The sequence below is a fragment of the Euprymna scolopes genome, chromosome 21 (genome assembly GCF_053919585.1).
Source record: "Euprymna scolopes isolate OS-2025 chromosome 21, ASM5391958v1, whole genome shotgun sequence".
Taxonomy (NCBI): Eukaryota; Metazoa; Mollusca; class Cephalopoda; order Sepiida; family Sepiolidae; genus Euprymna; species Euprymna scolopes.
In genome coordinates this window covers 14722263-14736552 of record NC_136502.1, presented here as the reverse complement: position 1 = coordinate 14736552, position 14290 = coordinate 14722263, and the positions used below count along the sequence as shown (strand labels likewise).

The following is a 14290-nucleotide window of genomic DNA, read 5'->3' as shown; positions in this document are numbered from 1 at the left end:
AAAGAAACGCCATTATCAAGTGTCATCTTTTCTTCTTTGACATAATAAGAAGGACCCGTTTGTCAACTAAGTTGTGACTTGTAATGAAAAGTGGGTTCTTTACAACAAACGGCAATGCTCAACTCAATGGTCAGACACTAACAAAGCTCCATGACACTTCCTGAAGTCAGAGTTGCACCAAACGAAGGTCATGGTGACTGTTTGGTGGTCTGCGACCGGTCTCATCCATTCGTTTTTGGAATGCAGGTGAAACTATTACAGTGGTGAAGTATTGTCAGCTAATCGATGAAATGCATCAGAAACAACAACAACACCCAGCATTAGTCAACAGAAAGGCCCAAGTCTCCTCCACGACGATGCTCAATTGCATGTTGCTAAACCAACCCTGCAGAAGTTAAACAAATTCGGCTACGAAACTCTGCCTCGTTCACGATATTCTCCAGACCTCCCACCTACCGACTACCACTTTTCCAAGCATTTCAACAATTTTCTGCAAGAGAAATGCTAAAAAAACTTAAGCAATATAAAAACCACCTTTATCGACTTCATCGACACCAAAACGCAAGATTTTTAACCTTATTGGCATAAATACACTTGCTTTGTGTTAGCCAAAGTGTGTTGATTCTGATGGTGCTTATTTCAATCAATAAATTTTTGTTTGAGCCGAGATATGTTCATTTGAATTTAAAAGTTAAAAACCACAAGGAATTTCATGTTAACCTGATTGCTTTTATGTCATGATTGTACATATGAAGTTTAGTATTGCGTCAATTGAATTGCAACGTGATTTTTACGAATGCTAAAAATGGTTCTAACTGCTTACTCTCTTTTTTCCTCCATTTTGGTTTCACTTTCTTCCTCACTTCCTAAAGTAAATAAGTTTCACAGGAACATGCGAACTCCAAATTTTTTCCAACCAATAAACATCAAAATAATAAGTCGATATGAAAATGGTAAGCCAGTGCAAAGTTAGAAACTTTTGTCAAACAAACAACCAAAATCTAGAAACTCAGAGAATTCTCAAGCTACACCTTGAACAGGACTCAAGAATGCAGCTCAATACCCCCTCCCCCCCCAACTCTGGCCTTTGGTCTGAGGAGGCAGAAAGGACTCAATGACACATACAAGCTTTCTCCATCTTGCACACACATTCCTACTCACTAGAAGCAGTCAAGTAAACAGGAACAAATTGCTACACACAGCTATACACACACTAACAAGAACAAGGTAAACCAACACACACACATACACAATGCCATGCTGCCAAATACTCACATATGTATATTACTTACACATGCAGTCACACTATGAAAATTTAATTTGTTACTGCTAACCTAACTTTCTTCACTAAACATGTATTTGTATAAATAATTAAAAATAACTTTTATACTCTTGTATAAATGTTTTGTTATAAAATTTCGTTTTTCTCATTTTCACTCATAAAACTTTACTTATGTTTTAATTAGCACTTGATAACTGGTGACCCTTCTTATTCTTTCAATGTTTCATTTATTTACATTTTTATATGCACGTCTGTCTAAATCCATTCATTTTCTTTATTCACTAAAACATAATATTTCATCTCAATTTTTATCAATTGACGGTGTGGTTTTTGGCAATACCCAAAGACACTTATCATTGTCTAATGTGACCTTTATCAAGGCCAGGTACCATGCCACAATATAACTGATTTTTTGATGAATATATCAGTGATTGAATGTGATTATCCAGGTTTGTCATTTCCATGCTAAAAATGGCCAATCTCTCTCCATCCCACTTTTTTTGGCCTTGTGCCATACTTTATACATTTTTATATAAACTAGCTGGGTAACTCGGCATTGCCTATGACTGAATGATGATCAACGAATGTTTTACACTCCCATATTTTTATTGTCATTGAAATCCCCATTTTTAAATCGAATCGAGTTGATTGGTTGAAACTTGTGGTGCTGTTGGATCAAAATAATCAACATTGATTGGTTGCATATATTGACCTTTGACCAATCAGTTGTCTCCTGGAGCTGAGCACCTGTTCGTTTATTTAAGCTAGTGTTCACGAACTGTGCACACAAAGCTGCAGTGAGTGACTCAACTTTCCAAATGAACCCTTGTTAGTCATAACATTACTACACCGATTTCTTGTGGAAAAAAAACCTCTGGTCATAGTTGCTTAGCTACGAGCGTCTCAATAACAACACGTCACAGTCATGGACTACTAAATATAGCGATAGCTTGTTAGTCTAACTACGTAAATCGTATGTGATGACATAAGGACATCTTCCTCATCCCGACTGTTGCTCCATGAGGGAAGAGAGAGTGTCAAAAAAATATATATATTTACGTTACACGTAACGGCATGGTCCTGAACAAATTCATCCCCACAATCCCGAAAATATTGCTGAATTGACATGCTATGCCACCAAACAACATCGTTGAATGGACATGCTGTGTTCCCAAGCAACACCGTCGACCAACATGACATGCCACTGAATAATCTTGTCGAATAGACATACCACGATATGAAATGCAATAACGCAAGACATATTATCAGAGCAATTTTTTTCAACTGCCCCCCGAATGACTCATCGGCCCGTTTTTTTATAATTGTCGGGCGAACTCAATCATTGCTTTGGGGTAAAATGGATGCAGCTCATTAGCAGACTTTTGATTTGCAATCTAAACGTCCTGGGTTCGCTTTTCGCTGCAGCTAGGCACAACTCATACACACAATTCTTGTGCACTTGTGTTTCAGCTGACTACAATATGGTTGTCTTCAAGTCTAACGTAAACAAGTTTTTGATGAGCTGTTCCATATAAGTTAACAAATTTACCGAATTTCCATTACTAACGATTACTATATTGTCCAATTTCTACTGTACACTCTTTAACCCTTATCCTCGAGTGGCCTCTTGCCTTTCATAAGTGGTGATGCCTATGTAAAAAAAAAAAATCTTCCGTGCATGCTCTTCAACCCTCGTCCCTGATCTTGAGATCACACAAATGACGATGCTGGGCAGATTGTTTTTTCCTGGTTCTTCACCTCAATGGTACAGGTTCAGGAACTTCTTCAGTGATACCCTCACCTACCACATCATCAAACTCTTCCTGCTCTGGATCCTTGCATGCATCATCTTCTGAGGAGCTTTCTTCATCTGGTTGTTCGTACAGCAGTGGAGCTTTGTCATCTGATGAGGTAAGTTCGTCACTGATTATGCAATTATGTCAGCATGCTGAGTGCACATCCTTTATGTGGTATGGTGTTCCATCAACTGAGATCGAGTGCTGGCTATTTATTTTATCACTGTTCCTGTGCTGAACTGTGTCGTACATCTTCCCCACAGACTATTCGCCCAAACCACATCTCCCTCCTTGTGTGGATTAGCAACTGTAGTGTTGGGCACTATCACTTCATCGATACCCTTGACACAGATCCTATAATTGTATAGCACATTTGCAGGTGCCGTCATGGCTGTCTTGTCGTCCTTAGGCATAACATTGTACCAGTATATTGCCTCTAAGATCGTAAACTTTGTTCTTGCCGCAATGCGCTTCATTGTGCAATGGGACCTCTCGATTATTCCGTTTACGGAGGGTACATGAGCGCGTAAAGTCAGCAAATGTCTTTTTGCAAAATGCAGTGCAATTCGGTGAGCAATTCGGTGAGCAGTCTCCTTTCATAGAATATGTTCCGCAACTGCTTAATGACGGTAGCAGAATCCTGTCGGTGCAACTGCCTCCAAATAGCAAAATGGTTAGGGCTACAGTCTATCAACGTCAAGTACAACTGAATACCAAAATGGGTTATATCCATAACAACCCTGCTCCAGGTTTCCAGGATGTCAAACTTACCTGACCACAGCACACACGTTCTCTGGATTCTGTCACTTTATAGATCTCATTTAACCACCACTGTGGTACTCAAGTAAGTTGGTCAGCTCTGTTATCATGAAACTTAATGAGCCCTACATGAATTGTTAGTGCATATTCCGAGGCCAAATCTCGGAGTGTAGAGTTTGGTGTGCACTCTCGTCTGTCACGATAACACAGGTAGAGTCCGTTCGTAAATGTATGGTTTTGTAATGCAAGGTTGACGCCTCGCAACACAGCATCAAGCTCAGCTTAATTTATGTGCTTGTCTTCATGCACTGCTCGGAGGCAGCTTGTATCCTATGCCATCGAACCATTGCTTTCCACAACCACGCCTGGAGCAATGGAACTAGCGTCCACGCACATTGTAACACGTAACATGTAACACTGTAACATCTTCTCCACAGATACACCAGTCACCTTTCACTGGATCGACCTGGGCTGCTCTCAAGCAAATGTCTTTGATCATCCATGCTAGAACAGAGTCTTGCACTTTGTCATCCTACCCAGTTGTCATCATATGAGCTCTTTGTTTTACAAACGCCATGGCAACGTGTAATCAGCCACATACCAAGAAATGACCAGTCAGTTTCCCACCCACTGAAAATATAATTCGGTAAGTAAATCTATTGGATACTGCTGGATTGTCATTTCACGCCGCCATAGCAATTTTCTGTGCTTCTCCTGGACATGTAATCCCAATATGCGTGAGCCAAGTCTCAGCTATACTGGGGTCTTGCTTTTCCAGACCAAACTTCTCCAAATGTTCCTTGACATGGATTGCAGAACACACACTTTCATTCACAAAAATGTTGTCAATATACAAAGACGTAGCCATGTTTAGAGTCTTATTCTGGCTGAGAACGGTATTATTAATGGCCTGCATTATTAAAGGGGCATCGTGCAACCCAAATCCGAGGCGGGTGAAGCAATATCGCTGTCCCTTGATCTCTACTGTTTGAAACGATCACAGAGATTTGTCAACATGTACTTGCTAATAAGCTTGGCGTAGATCCAGCACTGCAACATTTGGTTCCTATTGTCACCATTCCCTCAAGTTTTGTAAGCAAACATAATCAACCACACTTTCTGCATGTTCTCCTGCACAACTGCCATCAAATACAGGTATGAGCTTTGGATCGAAGGCCATGATGGCCAAAATAGCTTGTTACTTCATGAGGGAAAAGAGTGCCAAAAAATAATATATATTTATATCACACGTGACACAGCACGGTCCTGAACAAATTCGTCCACACAATCCCAAACAATATTGCTGAATCAACAGGCTATGCCACCAACCAATATCGTTGAATTGACACACCACGATATGAAATGCAGTAATGCAAGACACGTTATCAGAGCAATATTTTTCAACTGCCACTCCCCTTGAATGACTCATCGGCCCGTTTTTTTTATAGTTGTTTGGCGAACTCAATTGTCGCTTAGGGGTAAGATGGATGCAGCTCATTAGCAGACTTGATTTGCAATCTGAAGGTCCTAAGTTCACTTTTTTGCCGGAGCTAGGCACGACTCATATACTGGCACACAATTCTTGTGCGCTTCCATGCATGCTCATCACATTGACCTTTGAACATTTTTTAACTCTTTTCTTTTGGTTGTTCATCAAGACATAAATAATCATAAATTTTGTCATTTACTTTTCAGCTTGCCTAATTTCGATATAATTATTTATTATATTATATTTATATATTATAGGTCATTTATTTGTGCTGCAATCTCGTGATAAGTGACAGAATTTTGTTTTCAAGCAAGTGGTGAAGCTCTTTGGAGTCTGGAATATTTGTATTATTCAGATTACTGCTCATATCTTGAGTGATATTTGCACAATGTTTCGGTCGATGCAACTTCCAACCTTCTTCAGGTGTATCTTGTTAAATCCGGGAATTTGCAGAAAATTTTGAATGGAACTGTTTATTTAATCCATAGGGGGTAGCATGTTCTCGTTCTGTTGGCCTTGGCGGGGTAAAGCCGATACTGCTTTTAGAATGTGAGATGCATAGTAATAATAAATGAAAATGTTGCATGGAAAAACAAAACACAACAACGAAAGGATTTATTTATTTGAAGAAAAAGTGTTGACAGTGTCCAAGTTTGGAAAAATGAAGGGTTAAAAAGTCTTTGGGCTGTCGAAGGTTGATTTTGCAGCAATTATCTTCAGGTAAAAGTCATCAACGCTGGAGCGTCCAGTGGACTAGGACAGGTAAGAGAGAGAAGGGATGTCTTTCTTCAATGATTCTAGACTTCTCTCTGCTGACCAACCGTGATTCCTAAAAGGGCTGAAAAAGTTCTACAAGGAATTTATGCACCCTGCAAACTAATTGATTAGTGCGTGACCAAATCACCTAGCAGAGACATTTCTTCATAAGAGAAAATAAGTCTTTATTTTATTTGTGACTTGCACACTGCTTTTCTTCTACACTGTTTATCTTTTGGTTAGACGAACAAGTGAACCATAATACTCGACTATCATTTATCCATTAAAGTTTCATTTGAGACAGAAATTACAGTGCTTGTATAGTTTAGTGATCTTTTAAACGAGCGCGTTTCAGGTGAAAACATTATTATATACTTACCTGTTATGTTGAAATAAGTACAAATTCCAAAAATTATGAAAAATGGACCAGTATAAGATGTATTTGATGGATTTTTAACAAAAAATCAAACACAATTATGTTATGAGATTTTGTGTTTAAAAATGGTGGACTCTTAATTTAAATCAAGGGCAGTAAGTCAGTTTGTCATACAGAATTGGTTGCACAACTCTTCCACATTAAAACATACTATAAAACTTAATTCGATAAATTATATTTTTTTCTACTGGATTATTTTTTGCAATATTTGGGTCTCATACTAATTTCGAAATGACACGTAACTATGTAATAATCTTTTTACCTGAAATGCGTTAGATTTAAAAGAACGCCAATCTACACAAGTACCGAAATCACTTCCTAACTGACAGTTTAACGGCGTTAAAATCATTTTTGCATAGAGGAGAGAAAAATTGTCCGGCATGATGTTTACATCCTAAAACTTTGCAAGATTTAAAAATTATGTCTTTAAATTGAAAGGAGAGAATATTTTTTCTTACTAGAATTAAAGTCCACAAACAAAAGTCGGTCAATGTGCTCCGTTATGCCAACTGAAGACGCCTGAACATTTTCTAAAAAAAAAAAAAATGACGACTTTAATAGGTTTTGGGGTATGCTGAAAACAAATATCGCAGGGAAAATTAGCGCAAACAGTTTTCAAGATATAAATACCTGCATTATACAATGTATTTTCTAGTAGTTTGAATTGGCTGCCATCTTTGTTGTTTCAATGAAATGGTTCAGTGAGCATGCGCAGAAGAACAGTGAAGTTAAGTCTACGAAATGCAAACGTTTATTCAACGTCATTTCTAGCTAATTCCACCAAAAAAAAAAATAGTTTTCGAGATATAAATGCAATGTAATTTCTAGTGGTTTGAATTGGCTGCCATCTTTGTTTCAATGAAATGGTTCAGTGAGCATGCGCAGATGAACAGTGAAGTTAAGTCTACGAAATGCAAACGTTTATTCAACGTCATTTCTAGCTAATTCCACCAAAAAAAAAAAAATAGTTTTCGAGATATAAATGCAATGTAATTTCTAGTGGTTTGAATAGGCTGCCATCTTTGTTTCAATGAAATGGTTCAGTGAGCATGCGCAGACGAACTGTGTCTACGAAATGCAAACGTTTATTCAACGTCATTTCTAGCTAATTCCATAAAAAAAATTACTTTCAATAAAATTTCGTCAATGTGCACTGGTTGTCCAACCTGTTTATTCCGGAAGCCATTCTTAACATGGGGAGGTTGAAAATAAGAAAATGCCTTTCGGAATACCCCCCTCCAACCTCATGTTAAGAACGGCTTTCGGAATAAACACCCCCAACCTCCCTATTTTAAGAACAGCTTTCGGAATAACCCCCTCCCCAACCTCCCCATGTTAAGAACGGCTTTCGGAATAAACACCCTAACCTCATGTTAAGAACGGTTTTCAGAATTGCGCTGAAAAAAAAAAACTGAGGGTTTGCTGCTTACAAATGCCGCCCGTTCAAACATGGCCGTTAGTGATTTACATTTCAAAATACAGGTATTTATATCTCGAAAAGTATTTACTTGCGCTAATTTTCCCTGCGATATTCCTTTTCAAGATACCCGAAAACCTATAAAAGTCGTCGATTTATCAAAAAAAAAAAAAATGTTAAGGCATCTTCAGTTGGTTTAACGGATTGACCCAAAAGTCTAGTATTATGGTTCATTTGTGTTGTAGTTGTACTTTGTGACCCCCGTCACTATTGTATTCAACGAAACCAGGCATCATTTTATTTCTGTCACAATTTCGTTTTAATATTTACATTCTGTTTTCGCTTTATCATGAAACCAAGAAAGTCCATAAACTAACCGGTGACGCCGGTAAATATTACCCTCCAAAAGAAACACCCGTCCTGGACGTAGTGACCACCACTATATGGTGTAATTTTAATTAAACGTAATTAAAAACAAACACAAATTTGTGGACAGATTCAAACACTAAGCTTCTAACTTCTTTTCAGTTTATTAGATTTCGTACATGTTTAATCATCTCCTTTCTTTAAACTGGAAATGAGACGAAAACCTAAAGGTCTCACAGTTTTTTTTTTATCCGGCGAGATGTTTATGTCGGAGGGACAACTTGCTTCTTCATGACCGCCCATATACTCTGTCCTTAATGGTCATATTTAGTTTACATTTTTTTTTTAAACCGAGTTTTTAAATAGCCAAGGTAAGTGAATTAAATAAAAATACCATGTCGTGTGTATATATGGTGTGTATGTATTTGTTGGGATGTGTAGCAAGACGCAATATGATTAAGTACTATTCTTGTTGTTATTATTATTGAAAAAAAAAAGTACTTGACCAAACGAGTTTGGTAAAACTAAACTTAATTGCGACTTCTTTCTTCATCTCTATTTTTCTTTTCTTAATTTTTGATATTATTGCTATTCTCCTTCTATAAGCAATTATTTATCCCTTAGCTTCAGAAAACATCCCCCCTTTTTTCTTTTCTTTTTACAACTAAAAAAGAAAGAAGAAAAAAGTACACCCTCTTGGGGGTTGGATGGGGTCATAGTCTACGGCGGAGAACATAAAAATCTTACGTAATGTCAGTTGCTGAAAGTACAGTGTTCTTCACTATGGACGCATTTTTCTTTTTTTATTATCGTCTCTTTTTAAAAAATAAATTATTTTATTTTTTAAACATGAGGTTTAGATTTTTTTTCTTTTGGTAATAATTTACCAATTGTCCGGGTCTTGTCAAAAGAGTTTCTTTCGTACGATTTCAAATCAACACCATTGAAATATGGATTTTATTTTATATTCTTTTAAATAACATATATAAACGTAAAATTATTACCAACTTCTTGACCAGGGCGACCATTTTTATTTGTATTTTCAAAATGGCAACCGTGTTCTGTTCGAAATAAATAAAAACAACAAAAAAAAAAAAATTAAAAAATGGTTACTCGTTCTGTCGTAGACAATATCGTCAATAAATGTGTAAGTCGAACATTTTCTGGTTAGGAAATGAGGGTATTAGTGCAGAGAGTGATCCGCGCTATTTTTTAAATCGTATTTCCAAGTTTAATTAAAGTTTTATATGTTTTTTAATTAATTGTAAGGTTGAAGTATAGAATAGGTACAAAACAGTCTCCCCTCCCCATGTTAAGAATGGCTTTTTACATAATAACGTTATTATTTACGTCCGGATCACTCTCTGCACTAGTACCGAAATGAGTGGTCATTTTACCTCACTTCTACTATAAAGTATAAAAAAAATATATATATTTGAAAAAATTCAGGTGTTTTTAGGGTGTTGATGTATAATTTGCTCATAAAAGCAAAAAAAAAAAAAAAAAAAAAAAACTGTTCATTTTTTTTCATTGGATACGTTGGGGCAAAAGGTACAAATTAATCTTTGCTTTAATCCCTTCAATATTGCGTTATTTAATATCGAAATCAAAAGAAAAGAAACCATAACGAAATGATTATAAATGCCAAACGGAGAGATCGCGAATTACAAGGGTTCATACCTTTCCTTAGTAAGTGTACCTATTTACTATGCCTCCCCACGGGACAGTTAGACACCAGGGTCGTTTTTTAACGTGGAGAAAAGGTACAAAAATAAAAAATTGTCTCAGTCGAGATCCTCCACTGAAAGAGAACAAGAAATGGAAGTGCAAACTGCAGAGTGCACTGCAGTGCAGTGGCTGCAGTGCAGCGTTCTAAATCGTGCAAAAGTAAATATATAATAGTTAGTTCCATGTTTGACTGTTTGACAGAGAAACCCGATTCAATCTCGGAAATGGCCGAAGCAATTTACGACTAGAAAGCCACTTTCTTTTCTTTTCTCCGTATTTATTGCAAAATGTGAACAGAACTGTTTAATAGAAATAAAATAAATAAAAATAAATAAAACTAAATAAATAAATAAATAAATAAATAAAACCCAAGTTTTAAGTTGAAGTCAAAAGTCGGTTGAGTTCAGTTCAAAACGTATGGAAGCAGGAAGCGGTAACCCCCTGTGGAACTTTTTATTTTCGTATTTTTTTGGCATGTTTTGAAGGCTAAACGGACTTAAAAAGGTTAACCGAAAAAAGTCAATGTTTCCAAAGTGGGAGGATTGATTTACGAGAACGTTGCATTAGAAACGAAAAGCAAAAGCACCCCTTAAAAATGTTAATTATTATTATTATTTTTTTTTTTTATAATTTGGTAGATTAGTGACCATTCAATAATAATCCACTGAAAAATTTTTTTTAAAAAAGACGAAAATAAAAAAAAAATTACATCCGTGCGACCGACGGTTCAAATTTTGTAGAAGCACAATTTTCTCTTTTCATTTTTTTCTTTTTTTAATTTTTTTTAACGGACGGGATTTTTTAATTGTAATCTAAGCTTTTGTATACTTAATGTCGTCTGCCTTTTTACATTTTTTTTTTTCCGCCGCTTTCAAATCATAAACTGCTTCAGTCATTTCCGGGACTGATTCCAGATTCTCGTAACTAACTCCGTAAGTAATGAATTCGTCTGGGTGCCCATGTAGCGGTCACATTCGAAAGTGAAATCCCTAATAACCGCTACCTTTTATCCATTCAGAACCAGCGCCAACTTTGGCTCACACAAATGCACAATGGCGCGGTCGAAAAATGCTGATTATCTTTGGCTTAGGAGTACAGATGAAGCATCCAACTGGACTTTTTCTTTATAATCTTGAATTACTAGGTAAAAATTACTTTTAACAGTGCTTAATACATAGGTAGTAAGTTATCAAAATATATATGGCAATTAAGCTACATAGAATATTCCGCGTTTCATTCTCATGAGAAGCATAAGCCTGACGAATTCTCATGAGAATGAAATGCGGAATATTCTGTGTAGCTTAATTGCTATATATATTTTCATAACTTACTATATATATATATATATATATATATATATATATATATATATCCACTCTGATGAATATATGAATCAAAACAACTTTTCTTTCAATCAAAATAGCAGTGAGTGCCCATGTGACCGAAAGAAAGTAAAATGAGCCGCAGCAGCTGGGTTCAAACCTGAAATGCGAAAGAAGAAAAAGGAAAAAAGTAACTGGCTAACGCACTAGCTGTTATGGCCATGACGACTTATGACGTCATGACATTGCAAAATAACGTTTTTAAGCAGTTTCAGTTTGCTACGCATGTGTGACTTGTTAAAAATGCGACGCAAAAAGTGACCCCCCCCCTTGCACGAAATGGTCCAGTTGACCACCACAGAATTCATTTTTTTTTCTAATTTTCACATATTATGCATCTGAGGGATCGCTCTTTCAGATGGTGCCAGTTTTGATCTGGTTGGATGCGACTGACGAAAGTTTTTAGTAGACATACAAACACACACACGACTTTCCTTTATATAATAGAAGATAGCATTGAAAATGACTGAAAAACCGCCCCCCCCCCTCGCCATGACGAAATCTGGTTCAGTTGATCTCAAAAGAATGAATAATCTATTATTATACGAAAAGTTTGAATTTGTTAACGTCTCAAATTTTAATGTCATGACGTTATTTCTATCAAACTTTTCAAATTTGATAACTAAGGTTTTGGTTTCAATTCTAGCTGATGACATCTAAGTCATATTTTTTTAAAACTTTTGAAATCACTACAATATATTGGGTACAATATAATAATCAATGAAGTATTGAATCTATAATAATAAATACAAAATCTGCATGAATTTAAATACCATATCTTACAACCAGGCAACGCCAGGCACCCATCTAGTATTTTATAAATTTTAGATATTATTCTAATCAAAAGTATACTAACTTTGTGGATTTTTGTTTTGTGGTTTTTGACTTTTAGCTGAACACACACACACAACTGCCTATTATTATTATTATTATTATTATTATTATTATTATTATTATTATTATTGTTATTATTATCTTTCTTGTAAAATGAAAAGAAATATCAGTCTGATCTTTTTGTTTAGACCTAAATAATATTGCATCCGACAAATCAATGTTTGATTTTGACTAAAGTTTTTTTGAGAAGCATGTTGTAGTTTGCTTGATGCATAGTGTGAAAGGAGTTGTGTTTGAAGGCTATATCAACGTGGTTCATAGAAAACACCATGGACACATAAAAGAATAATGACAATATTAGAAGAAAATTTTCAATAATTTTACGTTTATTTACAAACATAATGTCTTGTATAAGATGGTAGGTGTTGATGTCCCCAATTTTCGAAGATAGTATCTCTTCTTCAGGGGAGAAAATAAAAAGAAACGTATACAACTGTTCGGCGAGGCTTTTCTTTTGTCTGTTTTATTTATTTATTTATTTCCGGAAGTCAGTGTTGCAGACTGGCTGTCAAATCAATTTTCAGAATATGAGTTTTGATGGATATTAAATATTGTTACCATGGTACCATCTGAAAGAGCAATCTCTTGGACGCATAATATGCGAAGTGCACGCCTGTGGAACTCTCTTCCGTTTGCCTGTTTCCCACTTGACTACAACTTAAATATCTTCAAGTCCAACATAAACAAATTCCTGATAAACCGCCCCGTTAAGTAATCCAATCTATCAAATCTCCATTACTAACGATTACTACAATATTATCCCATTGATTACTGTACACGCAATAATCCTTATCCTCGAGTGGCCTCCAGGCCTTGATAAGTGGTGACTCCCATTTAAAAAAAAAAAAATATTAGGATTTATTGTAGCTTTTTTTTTTTTTTTATGATTAATTTTTGTGTATTAATTACATGTTTAACTAAACATATTCAATAATTATGAAAATTATTTTTGTCTCATGATAGCCAGTACAATAAAACTATAATTTTTACTTTGAACAACTATGACGATTCCACCCGAGCAATACTGGGTACATTCATCCATCTATATATAAAAGACAAATGTATGCCCACTTTTCACATTATCCAAGCAAGATGACGATGATGAAGACAATACCAACGAAGATAGACAACCTGGGTTTGTCAAATTGAAATCCAGTTGGTTTCTTAGTACCACTTTACTTTCACTTATGGATGTTGGCCACCTTCAATCGGTCTCTCCTGTATGTAAGCAATTCTAGAAAGAATTGGGGGAAAATCAATGGCAACAACAGAATCGAGCTGATAAAAAAAAAATCATATCATATTGATTTGCATAGGTTTACTTTATCTTGTCATGGTTTTGAAACTCATGCTCTGATGTAGGCCATGTAATCTTGAAGAGTGTTTTGGCTGGGGTCAGAGTGTAGTATCTTTTTTGACACTACAATTCATCTGTTCTGTGCATGGTCAGTGAATGAGAAATCCTTCTAGACTGAGGCAATTTTTACTTTTGTCCCAAAACAAAGTATCCCTGTCTGGGGTGGGGGGGTGGGCTAGATTTTCCCGGCATTAAAAACCGATTTTGTGTTTAATTAGGCCTTTGTCACGTAGCAAGTAAATAGGGACTTTAAGGTATTGCTGAACATACTGAAATACAAAAGAGTTTTGTGTCTAGAAAATAAATGTTAAAAATCCTACTTTAAATAATTTTTGTTTTACTTAAATTTTCTTGATTTATGTATTAACATATTTTATTTCATTTCTTTTTCTTTTGCAGTAAAATTATATAAATGAAAACATCATTTATAATTGTTGTCATAAGTAACTACAGTACTCTGGCTTTGCTACTACATCAGTTTTTGTCGTCATTATGCCAGAAAGATAATGTAAAGAGTCTGTAGGATGCGGCATCAGTCTAATATGCTGTACTTGTGCGAGATTGGTTGAGCTACAATCTGCTTGGTGGATGGATTGGCAGTCATGGACTGCTTGTGTAGTCATCTAGT

General features: G+C 35.8%; 1 protein-coding gene across 1 annotated transcript in view; it reads left to right on the top strand.

The window, feature by feature from the left end:
* Positions 1-8173: 8173 nt before the first annotated feature.
* Positions 8174-14290, top strand: part of LOC145243055 (uncharacterized) — a 56235-nt gene continuing 50118 nt past the window's right edge. The window contains exon 1 of the mRNA XM_080106161.1: positions 8174-8672. The gene's annotated coding sequence lies outside the window, so the exon portion shown is untranslated. The remainder of the gene's footprint in view (positions 8673-14290) is intronic.